Consider the following 14,170-nt stretch of genomic DNA (forward strand, 5'->3'; position numbering starts at 1 on the left):
AGTTTACAATCCTTATTTTCAATAACATATTTCCCTGACTTCCCCACACCTCCCCTTCTTATATTCCAATTCAAATTGTTAATTCAACAAGTTCTTGTCCCCAATTTTTGACCTTTTTATATTTAATTCATTTTTAAAAAAACAATTTTAACTTATAAACATCAGTATTTAAACATCAGTGCTCATTCTTAAAACTTTTTTCTAAAGTGGACCCAAATTCCCTTCCACGAATTCCCCAATTTTCATACTAATAACAAAACAAAATTAAAAAAACAGATTATAATTCTGCACCCTTTGGATTCCCAAACCCCACCCCCCCTTTCCCGGTTTCAATCCCCAACAAATGTCCATCAGTCTTAGTCTACTATCAGCCTGGAGACCTCACGTCCGAGGCTCTTAATTCTCTCTCAATTCCTCTCTGCCGGTTTTTTTGGTAGTCCTTAATATTAAACACCAGATCTCAGAGAAGCTCTGTCCCGGTAGGGTCCATATTTCTTCCAGCCAGACCTCCATACTTAAAAGTGGAGCCTGAATCTTGTTTCGCGGATCACTCCCGGGTCCGGGGGGGGGTGTGGCACTTCAGCTCTCAAAATTAGCTCTTATCCTCCAGTGAAATTACTTATACTGCCAAATCGTGAAATTAATGTCTTTTACCCAATAAAGAAGAAGAAATTCTCTCGACCTTAGTTAGCTAGTCCTTGCTTTAGATTATTTATAAGACGGGGAGACGGACTTCCTGTTTGCGCCTTCCCCGATCGTGCCTAATTCAAAAAAAAATTTTTCTTTACAAATCCAATTTCCGTATTACTCACGGGTTGTTGCTTTTAGAGTCCAATTGTTCACAAGAAGAAGTCAGCGCTCTCCGACCATGGCATGCGGCTTCACTCCACAGGAGAAGCAGTCGACTCTCAGCACCGCGCCGCTCACCCCGTCCCCCGTTCTGAAGCCTTTAAAAAGGCTCCTTCGTGGGTCGGGGGGCGCAAATGGTGCCCGCCGAGTCACCAAGTTCACAGGCTTCAGTGCCTGTGATTTCTGAGGGTCCCCGCGTCGCCGCAGCGGCAAGACCCGGTTCCTGCGGAGCCGATTCCCTCCGGAGCTTGGAGGGAATCCGCCATTAGCCGATGGCGCTAACCCGGAAGTCTGTCTGACCTCCCTATCACCTCTCCTGGATAGTTGGCATCCCTAGGACTCTTGTGGACTTAAAGGGACGTCTTTTTCATTGTTATCCTCAGCCCTTTAATGCAGAGTAGCCTGGGTCCAACGCAGACTGGGGAGCACCCTTGCAAAGTCTGACTGGGAGGTGACCTGTCATGAGTGGCACGCCTTTGCTTCTAAAACAGGGGTCAGTAAGGTTTACCTTGCCTGGGCCGGTTCACTCCAGCAAAGAACCTTCCATGGGCTGGATCGTGCATGCGCATGAGTGCACGCCTGCAATTTCCAGCACAGACATGATTTCCAGCGGAAGCAAGTCCTGGTTTAGCGCAGCACATGGGGACTTGCCGAGCGAGTAGCTCGGTTCGGGGGTGGCTCAGGGCCAGTTAAACAACCCTGTGGTCTGCTTGTGGCCCATGGGGCTTAGGTTGCAGACCCCTGTTCTAAAACCTCCCATTCCCTAGTAAAAAGAACCATATCTGCATATTTCTTCTGCCTGCAAGGACTAGCTGGCTTTGACTCCAGAGGGATCAGGGGGCACTGTGAGCTTTCTGGGAGAATGAGCCAGAGCCATGTTGGCCAGCTGTTATGAAAACAAACATAAGAATGCAGAGAGCGGCAGGAGGTGGCATCGCCGTTTCCTTTGACCAGCTCTGCAACAGAGCAGCCAGCCAGGATGCCTGTTCCAAGCAGCTATTGACATTTCTCTTTCAGACCTTTCGGCTTATTCATAACCACCCAGAGGACACTTGCTGTGATGCATCTCAGAGCCAACTCAAATGTTACTCTTCTTTAGCAGAGCAGTTCCCGCCCCCTTGCTTCTAATTCCCATGACTGCATACATGGAAAAATGTTCTGCATGAATTCGTGAGACACGCGACTGAGTCATTCACAGATCCTCGTGATTTCTCAGCCCGTTTGGAGATGCAGATTTCTGCAAATGTGTCCCATGTGAGTCTGGCCTAGGATTGTTCTCTTTATTCAAAGATACCCAGTAATGCTGCCAGGGTAGGGCTTTGGGTTCAGGGCTCCACTCAGCAAAATGAGCTGGAGGCCCCTGCAAATGGAGAAGGGCTGGTTTACCGCAATTTGAAGTGAGTAGAGTACTGGTACATTGCTATCTAAAGAGGGAGACACTGATGGAATCTAGACACACATAAAAATGCTGTGAGAATGCATTAAAAAAAATATCTTGAAAAAGATATTGAATTTGCCATACTGTATTTGAACTCACTACTGCCATCTAGTTTCACATTTGAATAATGCACTTAACACACACTTAAAATGTTATATTTGCAGCTGTAGAGCTGAGTCCCCCATTGGGAAGGGGACTTTGGAAGTCTGAAGCCCCAAGGAGGTTAGATTGGCCTCAAGCAGGGCCAGGGCCTTTTCACCTCTGGCCCCGGCCTGGTGAAACATCCTACCGCAGGAGATCACGGCCCTCTGGGATTTGACACCTTTCCGCAGGGCTTGCAAGACGGAGCTGTTCCGCCTGGCCTTTGGGCTCGACTCAGTCTAAACCCCCCCCTCATTATTATTATTATTTTGATGGAACCCCTTGTATGGGATTTGTATATAAATTTTCCCTTGGCTCTTTTTGCTGGCCCATGTAGGACCAGCATGGATAGTTGCCCCTGGTGAATATTTGATGTTTTCTCCCCCTATGGCTTTGATCTATAGGCTACCACTAAGACGAGGCTGCATTTTAAGCTGCATTTTAAACTGTATTCTAACTTATATTTTAATCAACTGTTTTTAAAAAAAATATTTTTACTGTATTTATATTCAGTGTTAGCCGCCCTGAGCCCGGTCTTGGCTGGGGAGGGTGGGGTATAAATAAATAAATTATTATTATTATTATTATTATTATTATTATTATTATTATTATTATTTATTGAGATCATCTGAAACAATCGAAGCCTTACACCGAGTGCAGGAGACCTCAGGACTGGGGACTAAATGTGACCCTCCAGAGCAGGGCCAGATTTAGGTTTGATGAGGCCCTAAGCTACTGAAGGTAATGGGGCTCTTTATATAGCAGGTGGGGCCCATTACTTACATCATAGGAGCCTACACAACACAAAACACTGTTGCTGTATGTAGATTTTATTTTATTTGTTTTTTATCTTATAGTTTGGAAATGTACATCCTGTTGTTTTTTTTCCTTTAATTTTTTTGGGGGCCCCCAAGAGAGTGGGCCCCTAAGCTATATCTTGTTTAGCTTATACAGTGGTACCTCGGGTTAAGTACTTAATTCGTTCCAGAGGTCCGTTCTTAACCTGAAACTGTTCTTAACCTGAAGCACCACTTTAGCTAATGGGGCCTCCCGCTGCCGCCGTGCCGCCAAAGCACGATTTCTGTTCTCATCCTGAAGCAAAGTTCTTAACCTGAAGCACTATTTCTGGGTTAGCGGAGTCTGTAACCTGAAGCGTATGTAACCTGAAGCGTATGTAACCTGAGGTACTGAGGCATCTGATCATAGCCTGCATTTTTAATCAAGGCTTATATTTTGATCAGATTCCTGTATTCCAAAAATGAGCTTAAATTCACAAATGTTTCTTTCGAGACAGGACACCAGCAGGCAAGGTCTTTGTCAGAGGCCCCTTTGGTTTATTGCGGTCATAAAACAGGCTGGGAACAAAAGGTCACACTGACCATACAAATGATAGAAGACAATCAAGGTTGCAAAAACAAATAGTGCCTCCCATTAAACTTGAGCCACATCTTCCTAAGGTTAAAAGGGCAAGAGCTAATATAAACAGCAGCTGGCCAAGGGAAGAGGCCTCTCTCTCTCTCTCTGAAACTGCTTTGAAGCTTCAGAGAATTTAGAAAACTTATAGAACTTAGCTTTTACTAAGTTCCTTTTTACTTAAACAAGATCTTTGCTTCTAAAAATCTATATATGTTATATGTATGAAATATTGGCTTAAATGTAATTATGCAAAGGATTTAGAAAGTAAGAAATCATAGAATCATAGAATCATAGAAGAAGTTGGAATAGACCATGAGGGCCATTGAGTCCGGACCCCTGCCAGACAGAGAGACGCCATCGGAGCACTCCTGATATATGGTTGTCAAGCCTCTGCTTAATGACCTCCAAAGATAAAATTAGCCACCATCTGTTTTGGAGTGAATAGGGCAATAGGGCAAAAGATGAAATGTTAGTTAAGGCGCCTAGTCTAGGGCAAAAGGTTATTTGGTAATTAAGGTGCCTTGTAGAGGTTAATGGCTGTTTGCCAATTATAAATAGAAGGAAATATAGCTCTTTGTCTCCCATAAAAGGTAATAGGAAATGGGTGTATCTTTTATGATTGGTTCTAGCAAACAGCCAATAGGAATTTTAACCAGGCTGATTGGACAGAGGCAGCCAAAGGAGGAGCAAGGGGGCTGAGCTGAGGGAATATAAGTGCTGGCCATAAGGGCAGGAAGGCAGGCCAGAGCTTGGTAACCATATACCACTGTGCCTCTCATTTATTTGTCTGACAAATAAATTATTATTTTAATTTCTCTATTGCTGCGTTGAATATTTCATTCCAGCTAAGCGTTAACCACAAGCAGGGTGCTACATTTTATGGTGCCTCTGTGACTCGGATAAGTGGTCTGCTGGAACGCAGCCCCTTCGCCTTACTGGGCAGGGTACAAGAGGGAGGACCACTAACTGCTTACCCAGCGCGCACTGGAACATTTTTTCCAGGGGAACGCAGAAGTCTCGTCTGTCTGATACCCTGCTCACCGACGGCGACGGACCGGGGGGAACCAGAGAAATAAAGAGGGATCCGCTAAGGGTAAGTGCACAAAGGGGTTTTGGCCCTCCAATTAATTGGGAGGAAGAGAAGTCTTGATCAAACTTCTGCGTCTCAATAAGGGGGAAACTGAGTACGCTACATGGCTGGGTACATCAGATGGTGATCTGGTGTAGGGAAAAGGGAAAGGTTGGGAGGTAGAGTGTGGTGAAGTATCCAGCGCATTGTATGTGTGAGAAAGTACAACCTGAGTGTGGAGTGGGTAGTACTTCGGTTCCCAGTAAGGCGACTTCACTGGGCAAGGAACCCCACGAAGCGAGTGTGTAAGTGACTGAGTGGATACTTCACAGGGCCATACAATGGGAGTTGGAGGTTCAAAGGGGGAAAATACACCTCTTGAATGTATGTTAAATAATTTTAAGAAAGCCTTCTCAGGGGCATATGGAGTCAAAATGACGCCAGAGCGCTTGAGAACGTTATGTGAATTAGAGTGGCCGAAACAAAATACTGAATGGCCATCTCAGGGAACCTTTGATATAAATTTAGTAAGCAAACTTTGGACTAATATCGCCAAAGAAACGGGAGGGTGCCCAGAACAATTTTCATATATAGATTCTTGGCTGAGCACATTAAATAAAAATCCTCCATGGATAAGGGAATGCAAAGTCCAACGATGCAAATTATTGGCTGTAAAAGCCGAAGCTAGGAAAGGAATCTTGCCAAATAAACTCAAACCCATTTTTGAGGGACCAGAGGAAGAGGTGCTTCCACCTCCACCCTATGCTCCACATCGAAGGGAGCCTAATCCAAATACTCCACCAGTTGTAACCCCAAGGCAAGAAAGTGGAACGAATAATGGGGGTGGAGTCACAGAACTTGATTCCTTGATAGATTATGATAAATATCTTCAGGAGGCCTTGGAGTCCTATAATAAAGCCCAAGCAGAAGTGGTTATTCCACCTGTGAGTCCCAGTAGAACTCCATCTACAGTCTCCTTTAGTGGAACAACCAATTGCCCACCCCAAACCCCTGTACATCCAAATCCTAGAGAACTATTACAGGAGTTACAGGGAGACCTTGATCGGTCAGCAAGCAATACAGCAAGGCGTATAAAGCTGCTAAAAGAACGCCTTGGGACAGATACCATCCCCTATGATTTGAGGCCCCTAGAGCAAAGCGAAGAGAAAGGTCACGTAGTAGCCCCTCTTAGAAGAGTATTTGATGCACTTGAGGAGCCTGTGCTGGTTAACGGGCAACCCGGACCACGGCCACCTCGAACTTCGACCCTCCAGTACATTCCATTCACAACTACAGATCTGATGAATTGGAAAACACACACCCCATCTTTCGCAGAAAAACCTCAGGCTATGATGGACTTGGTGACTTCAATAGTAAATACTCATAGTCCTACTTGGACAGATTGCCGCCAACTCCTGAATACTCTGTTCACCACTGAGGAAAGAAGAGACATAATTGAAAAGGCACAGATATATTTGCGTGAGCAGGCCAGAGTGGGAAATATTTTTAATATTGACCGTCATCTCCAGGATAACTTTCCTTTGGAAGATCCTAATTGGGATCCAAACAATGCAATTCACCTGGCCAGGCTTACCACCTACCGCCAGACGCTTGTGCAAGGTATCCGCAGGGCATGCCAGAAGCCCACTAATATGTCTAAAGTCTCAGAAGTAGAACAGAAACCAAATGAGAGTCCGGGAGACTTTTTAGAGAGGCTGCAGGAAGCCTATCGTATATGGACTCCTTTTGACCCTGAAGCCCCTGAAAACAGCAGAATGATTACTGCTACATTTGTGGCCCAGTGTGCTTCTGATATTCGTAAGAAAATTCAGAAATCAGAAGGATGGGAAGGGATGCTGATGAGCCAAATTATGGCCATTGCACGCCGAGTTTATCGGAATAGGGATGAGGCTGAGAAACAAGAGAAGAAGAAGTGGCAGAAGGAAAAGATGGTGATGCTAGCCACAGCAGTGAAGCAAGACTACCGCCCCTTAAATGGAGGGAGAGGGCGGGGAAGGAATCCACCACTGGGAAGGAATCAATGTGTGAATTGCAAGAAGGAGGGTCATTGGAAGCGGGAGTGTCCTGAACCCCTGAGGTTGGAAGAAGTACGCCCAGGCCCAGGCCCAGGCTCCGGCCCAAGAAACCAGGGACGGGGACGGGGAATGATCCGAAACGGAAGATATCAGAGACCTGGACAAGGACAGAGTAGAGACAATTTCATTGGACTGGCAGAGGAGGATTTTACCCAAGACTAGGAACGACCGGACTCCATAAAGTTAGGCTTCCAGGAGCCCACGGTCACGATTCAATTAGGGAGCCATTTAATAGACTTTATGATTGATACTGGGGCTGAATACTCAGTACTCCCAGAACTATTGCAGAAAAAGGCATCCAAAAGTGTAGTCATTAAAAGTGCCACTGGTCAGTCAGCTAAGAGGTCTTTCCTCCAACCTTTGGAATGCCAGATTGGGGGACATCGTTTAACCCATCAGTTTTTGTATATACCTGAGTGTCCAATACCTCTCTTAGGTAGAGATATGCTGTCCAAATTGCAGGCCCAAATCACCTTCACTCCTCAAGGTCCAGAAATGAAACTGCCATCAAAGGCAGCAGGAATAATTACCCTCTCAGTACCTAAGGAACAATCATGGCGCCTAATGTCAGCCCTGCAAGTCCAACCCACATTGGATACAGAATTAAACAAGCTCCTCCAAACCCTACAGGTGCCACCAGGAGTATGGGCCGAAAATAGCCCACCAGGAATGGCTAAGAATATAGCTCCAATTGTAGTAACCCTAAAACCTATGGCTACCCCTGTATCTGTAAAGCAATATCCTTTACCCCGGCGAGCAGCAGAGGGCATCCAGAAACATTTGGACCGCCTATTAAAATATGGTCTGCTTAAGCCCTGCCAATCAGAATGGAACACACCCCTTTTGCCTGTTCGGAAACCTGGGACAGATGAATACAGGCCAGTACAGGACTTGAGGCTCGTAAACCAGGCTATCGAGACCTTGCACCCAAATGTACCAAACCCATATACCCTGCTGAGTTTGATCCCACCAGAAGCAACATTTTTTACTGTATTGGATTTGAAAGATGCATTCTTCTGTTGCCGGCTGGCACCACAGAGCCAACCTATATTTGCCTTCCAGTGGGAAGACCCTTTGACAGGAACAAAAGGCCAGCTAACCTGGACAAGATTGCCCCAGGGATTCAAAAATTCCCCAACTTTATTTGGTACTGCCTTGGCGAAAGATTTAACAAGTTACCCCTCAATACCTGGAGAAAAGGTGGTTCTGCAATATGTAGATGACCTTATACTAGCGGCAAAGGATTTTGATACCTGTAAAGAAGGGACAGAGGAACTGCTCCACTTGCTCTGGGAAGCTGGCTACCGAGTTTCCCAGAAAAAGGCACAGTTATGTTTAGAAAAGGTCAAATATTTGGGCTTTGATATCTCACACCAACAACGAGCATTGAGACCAGAGAGGAAAGAAGCTATTTGCCTTATTAAGGAACCTACCACAAGGAAACAACTCAGAGGATTCCTGGGAACAGCAGGGTTTTGTAGACTATGGATACCTGATTTCAGCAGTCTGGCCAAGCCCTTACATGAAAGCACTCGAGGTGCAGAAAAGGACCCATTCGTATGGGGACCTGAGCAGCAACAAGCCTTTTTAGCTATCAAACAACGACTTATGGAGGCCCCAGCCCTTGGACTGCCTAATTCGGAAAAACCCTTTCAGCTGTATGTACATGAACAGAATGGGATTGCAGCGGCAGTCCTGACCCAGAGATTAGGAAGTTGGAACCGTCCAGTAGCTTATTTGTCAAAACAATTGGACTCAGTAGCAAAAGGATGGCCTCCATGCCTAAGGGCAGTAGCGGCCACTGCAAGCCTTGTCAAAGAAGCTGATAAATTTACCTTTGGCCAGACGATGTATGTGAATGTACCTCATGCTGTTCTGACACTTATGGAATATAAGGGTAGTTATTGGCTAACAAACCCAAGGATGGCTAGATACCAAGGCCTATTGTGTGAAAATCCCAGGATTCATCTACGAGTAGTGAATATGCTCAATCCAGCAACTTTGCTGCCCCTACCAGAGGTAGATGATGAAGAATCACATGATTGTCTCCAAATAATGGATGAAGTTTATTCCAGTAGACCCGATCTGAAAGATGAACCATTGAAAAATCCAGATGTTGTATATTATACTGATGGTAGCAGTTACCTGCATGAGGGTGCCAGACGAGCAGGATATGCTGTGGTCACCAATGAGGAAGTTGTGGAAGCTGAAGCTTTGCCTGCTGGCACCTCAGCACAAAAGGCTGAACTTATAGGTTTAACTAGAGCTCTGCAATTGGCAGCCGGATGTAAGGCAAACATCTATACTGATTCTAAATATGCCTTCTTAACCCTGCATGCACATGGAGCTCTATGGAAAGAAAGAGGTCTAATAGGAGCCCACGGGAAGGCCTTGAAATATGGACCTGAAGTAGAAATCCTGTTGGAAGCAGTATGGGCTCCAGAACAGATTGCTGTAATGCACTGCAAAGGTCATGGACGTGGAAGGGATCCAATAACCAGAGGAAATCATGCTGCTGACAAAGCAGCCCGAGAGGCAGCCCAAAAGCCTGTGGGAGGATTTATAGCAGCCCTCATACCAGAGGTAGTTCCAGAAGAAGTTAAACCTCACTATACCCCAGAAGAGAGGAAGTGGGCTGAACAGGAAGGGGCGATTGTGAAGGACGGTTGGATGATCCTGCCAGACAATAGGATTTATGTACCTCATCACCTAGCAGGTACAATTGTAAGAAATTATCATGAATCTACTCACCTTGGCGGTACTGCAACCAGAGAGAGTCTCAGTCGGAAGTTGTATATTATTAACCTATCACAATTAGCAACTTGCATTTCCCAGAAATGTGTTCTTTGTGCTAAAAACAATCCCAGGCAGGGACCGGTACAACCTCCTGGAATCCAACATGTGGGATACGTCCCCATGGAAAGCCTAATTGTGGACTTCACAGAACTGGTCCCTTCTAAGGGATTCAAGTATCTCCTTGTGTTTGTAGATACTCTTACCGGATGGGTTGAAGCTTTTCCCACCAGAACTGAAAAGGCACGAGAGGTAACTAAGAGACTCCTCACTGAATTGATCCCAAGGTTTGGATTACCTAGATGCATTGGAAGTGATAATGGGCCAGCGTTCATTGATCAAGTAGTACAAGAAGTATGTCGAGTCCTACAAGTGAAGTGGAGACTGCATGCAGCATATAGGCCTCAGAGTTCAGGGAAAACTGAAAGAATGAATCGGACTCTGAAAACCCAATTGGCAAAATTAACCCAGGAAACAGGATTGGGATGGGTAGATGTGTTACCCATAACACTGTTTCGTGTTCGGTGCGCACCCACAAAAAGACTTAAGTTGTCACCTTTTGAGCTCCTGTATGGGAGGCCGCCCTCCTTTGTTCAGGATATTCCAGCTGACCTCAAACAAATAGGAGACTATGTGACACAGGGACAAGTGCAATCTCTCTCCCGTGTTTTTGTTTCTCTTAACAGGTGGGCCCTCGAGCGCACGCCGTGCTGCATTGCCGAGCCGATTCATCAGTTCCAGGCTGGCGATAGCGTATGGGTGAAAGAGTGGAAACGCGATCCACTTGCACCTAAGTGGCGTGGACCTTACACCATCTTGCTCTCTACTCCAACAGCGGTGAAGGTAGCTGAGGTGACCCCCTGGATTCATCACTCCCGTTTGAAGAAGTCCGAAGGCAGTTGGACGTGCAAAGGTGACCCCTCTAATCCTTTAAAACTGACTCTCTCCAAAAACCCCTGTATCTAGCCCTACGGGGAACGGGCTAGGTCACGGGCAACATTAGACGACCGGCCTGCTGCAGCCACAACCTGGAAGCTGGCTGACCTGCGCACGCCTGAAGCTTGAGGAGCGTCTGAACCAGCGATTGTGAACGGGAAGATTCTCTTATACAATTGATTGACTGCCCCCCCCCTGTGGAACAATTATCAAAGATATTACTCATTGGGGATCCTTGGGACATATGTTTTGGTCTTGGTGGTTCCCCATTTCTGTCACTGGGGGAATTATATTGGGACTAATATTTTTTTGTTATCACAATAAGGTAATCTTTTGTGGAAGGAATGCATATACTAGACATCAACATGATTTTATTATTAATCCTGATCCCTTGGGAAGGGGAAGGGTCCTTGAATTTGAGCAAATTTGCTAAATATGGATTCCGCCATGACCACAATATGTGGGTAGGCTTAGCTGAGATGGTAGCCAATGTTACAAATAGGACCAATTGCCTTGTTTGCTCTCTTGGGCCAGATGATTCAGAGGGAGGTATGCCCTTATTACCAATACCATTAAATGCCATTGGTATGGTAAGCGAAATGCCACACCAAACAGAAGTACAGAATTTCCCCGGATGGAACTCAACTAAACCAATACGAGTTATACCTGTACAAGGGGAATTCTGTGTACATAAATCATCAGAGGCAGCTGATTCTACCATGATAGGCTCTTCTCATTGCCACTATACTTGGGATTATATTAAGAATAGTCAAACCTGGGCAAACGGTACTACCTATCGAACTCGGAATACCTTGCCCTGTGCACCTCCTTTTATTCATGCATGGAAAATGGTGTGGAACATAACTGTGACAGAAAAAGGCAATCTAACTTACTGCACTGTGAACTCTGTACCCCTTTTGATATTTCGCCTTATGCACTCCACGTACCAAAAACCTCAGACCCGATGGTTGTGGTGGATATGTGGAGAATGGGCATACAAGAAACTCCCTTCCAAATGGAGTGGGACTTGTTTCCTGGGATGGGTATTACCACCAATGTGGATTATGCCCACTAGTTCAGCCAAGCGTACACGAAGAAACGCTGATATTTCTCATATAGCAGGAGGAAGTACCCAAAGTTGGAGCGATACTGATGATTGGCCACCAGAGCGCATTATAGCCTATTATGAACCTGCCTCCTGGAATCCTGATGAGCTCATACAAGGGGCTCGAGATCCTATTTATAATCTAAACAGAATAATTCGATTGCAAGCAGTAGTGGAACTTGTAACCAATGCAACGGCCCAGAGTTTGAGACTTATTGCACAACAGTTGGATGAAAGTAGAGCCGCCATTTTGCAGCTGAAAATGGGAATGGATTATGTACTTGCCAGGCAGGGAGGCCTATGTGGAGTCTTGAACTTGACAGGGAATGCCTGTTGCTTTAACATTTCTGATAATGGTGAGGCAATCCGTGTGTTGGCCACAAAGATGGAGAATATAGCACATGTCCCAGTACAAACATGGGAAGGATGGGATATGGGATGGCTCACCAACTGGTTACCAAATGTCGCAGGACTCAAAGGGATACTATTGTCTTGCTTGTTTTTCTTGACGGTAGTAGTAATGGTTTTGTGTATGGTGCCATGTATCATTTCATGTTTTAGAAGTACAATTAGCAAGATGATTTCAAATGAAACTTTACCTCATATCATGGCCCTATACAGAGCTTTACCTCAGGAATATGATGAAGGTCAAGCTATCAAGGACACTTGGGAAGGTCCTTGAGCTTGAAAGGGGGGAATGAGGCATCTGATCATAGCCTGCATTTTTAATCAAGGCTTATATTTTGATCAGATTCCTGTATTCCAAAAATGAGCTTAAATTCACAAATGTTTCTTTCGAGACAGGACACCAGCAGGCAAGGTCTTTGTCAGAGGCCCCTTTGGTTTATTGCGGTCATAAAACAGGCTGGGAACAAAAGGTCACACTGACCATACAAATGATAGAAGACAATCAAGGTTGCAAAAACAAATAGTGCCTCCCATTAAACTTGAGCCACATCTTCCTAAGGTTAAAAGGGCAAGAGCTAATATAAACAGCAGCTGGCCAAGGGAAGAGGCCTCTCTCTCTCTCTCTGAAACTGCTTTGAAGCTTCAGAGAATTTAGAAAACTTATAGAACTTAGCTTTTACTAAGTTCCTTTTTACTTAAACAAGATCTTTGCTTCTAAAAATCTATATATGTTATATGTATGAAATATTGGCTTAAATGTAATTATGCAAAGGATTTAGAAAGTAAGAAATCATAGAATCATAGAATCATAGAAGAAGTTGGAATAGACCATGAGGGCCATTGAGTCCGGACCCCTGCCAGACAGAGAGACGCCATCGGAGCACTCCTGATATATGGTTGTCAAGCCTCTGCTTAATGACCTCCAAAGATAAAATTAGCCACCATCTGTTTTGGAGTGAATAGGGCAATAGGGCAAAAGATGAAATGTTAGTTAAGGCGCCTAGTCTAGGGCAAAAGGTTATTTGGTAATTAAGGTGCCTTGCAGAGGTTAATGGCTGTTTGCCAATTATAAATAGAAGGAAATATAGCTCTTTGTCTCCCATAAAAGGTAATAGGAAATGGGTGTATCTTTTATGATTGGTTCTAGCAAACAGCCAATAGGAATTTTAACCAGGCTGATTGGACAGAGGCAGCCAAAGGAGGAGCAAGGGGGCTGAGCTGAGGGAATATAAGTGCTGGCCATAAGGGCAGGAAGGCAGGCCAGAGCTTGGTAACCATATACCACTGTGCCTCTCATTTATTTGTCTGACAAATAAATTATTATTTTAATTTCTCTATTGCTGCGTTGAATATTTCATTCCAGCTAAGCGTTAACCACAAGCAGGGTGCTACAGTACTACTGTATGTAAATCTGGCCCTGCTCCAGAGCACTCTGCCCCTTGGCATTCTCCCTAGGCCACACCCCCTTCTGCAGGCCACACCCTCATTGAGTTCTTTGGCCTGGCTGGAATATAGGACGTTGCCTTACACCTCGTCAGGCCATTGGTCCATCTAACTCAGTACAGTGGACCCTCCGGATATGAATTAAATTCATTCCAGGGGGTCTGCATGCAACCTGAAAAGTCCGTAGTCAGAGGCGCCACTTCTGTGTGCACACGTGGCACGATTGAGCGCTTCTGTGCGCGCACATGGCATGCAAATTGCTTCTGTGCATGCGTGCGGGGCGAAACCCGGAGGTATACACTTCCAGGTTTGCCGCGTTCGTAACCCGAAAGTTACGTATCCAGATTGAAACTATTATTATTATTAGTAGTAGTAGTATTTTATTTATGATTTTCAATTTTATACATTTCAATAATTTTACAATCATTTTAACATTTCAAAACTTGACTTCCTTCCCCCTCTTTCTGCGGTTCCTT

Source organism: Podarcis raffonei, chromosome 15 (assembly GCF_027172205.1).
Source record: "Podarcis raffonei isolate rPodRaf1 chromosome 15, rPodRaf1.pri, whole genome shotgun sequence".
Classification (NCBI taxonomy): Eukaryota; Metazoa; Chordata; class Lepidosauria; order Squamata; family Lacertidae; genus Podarcis; species Podarcis raffonei.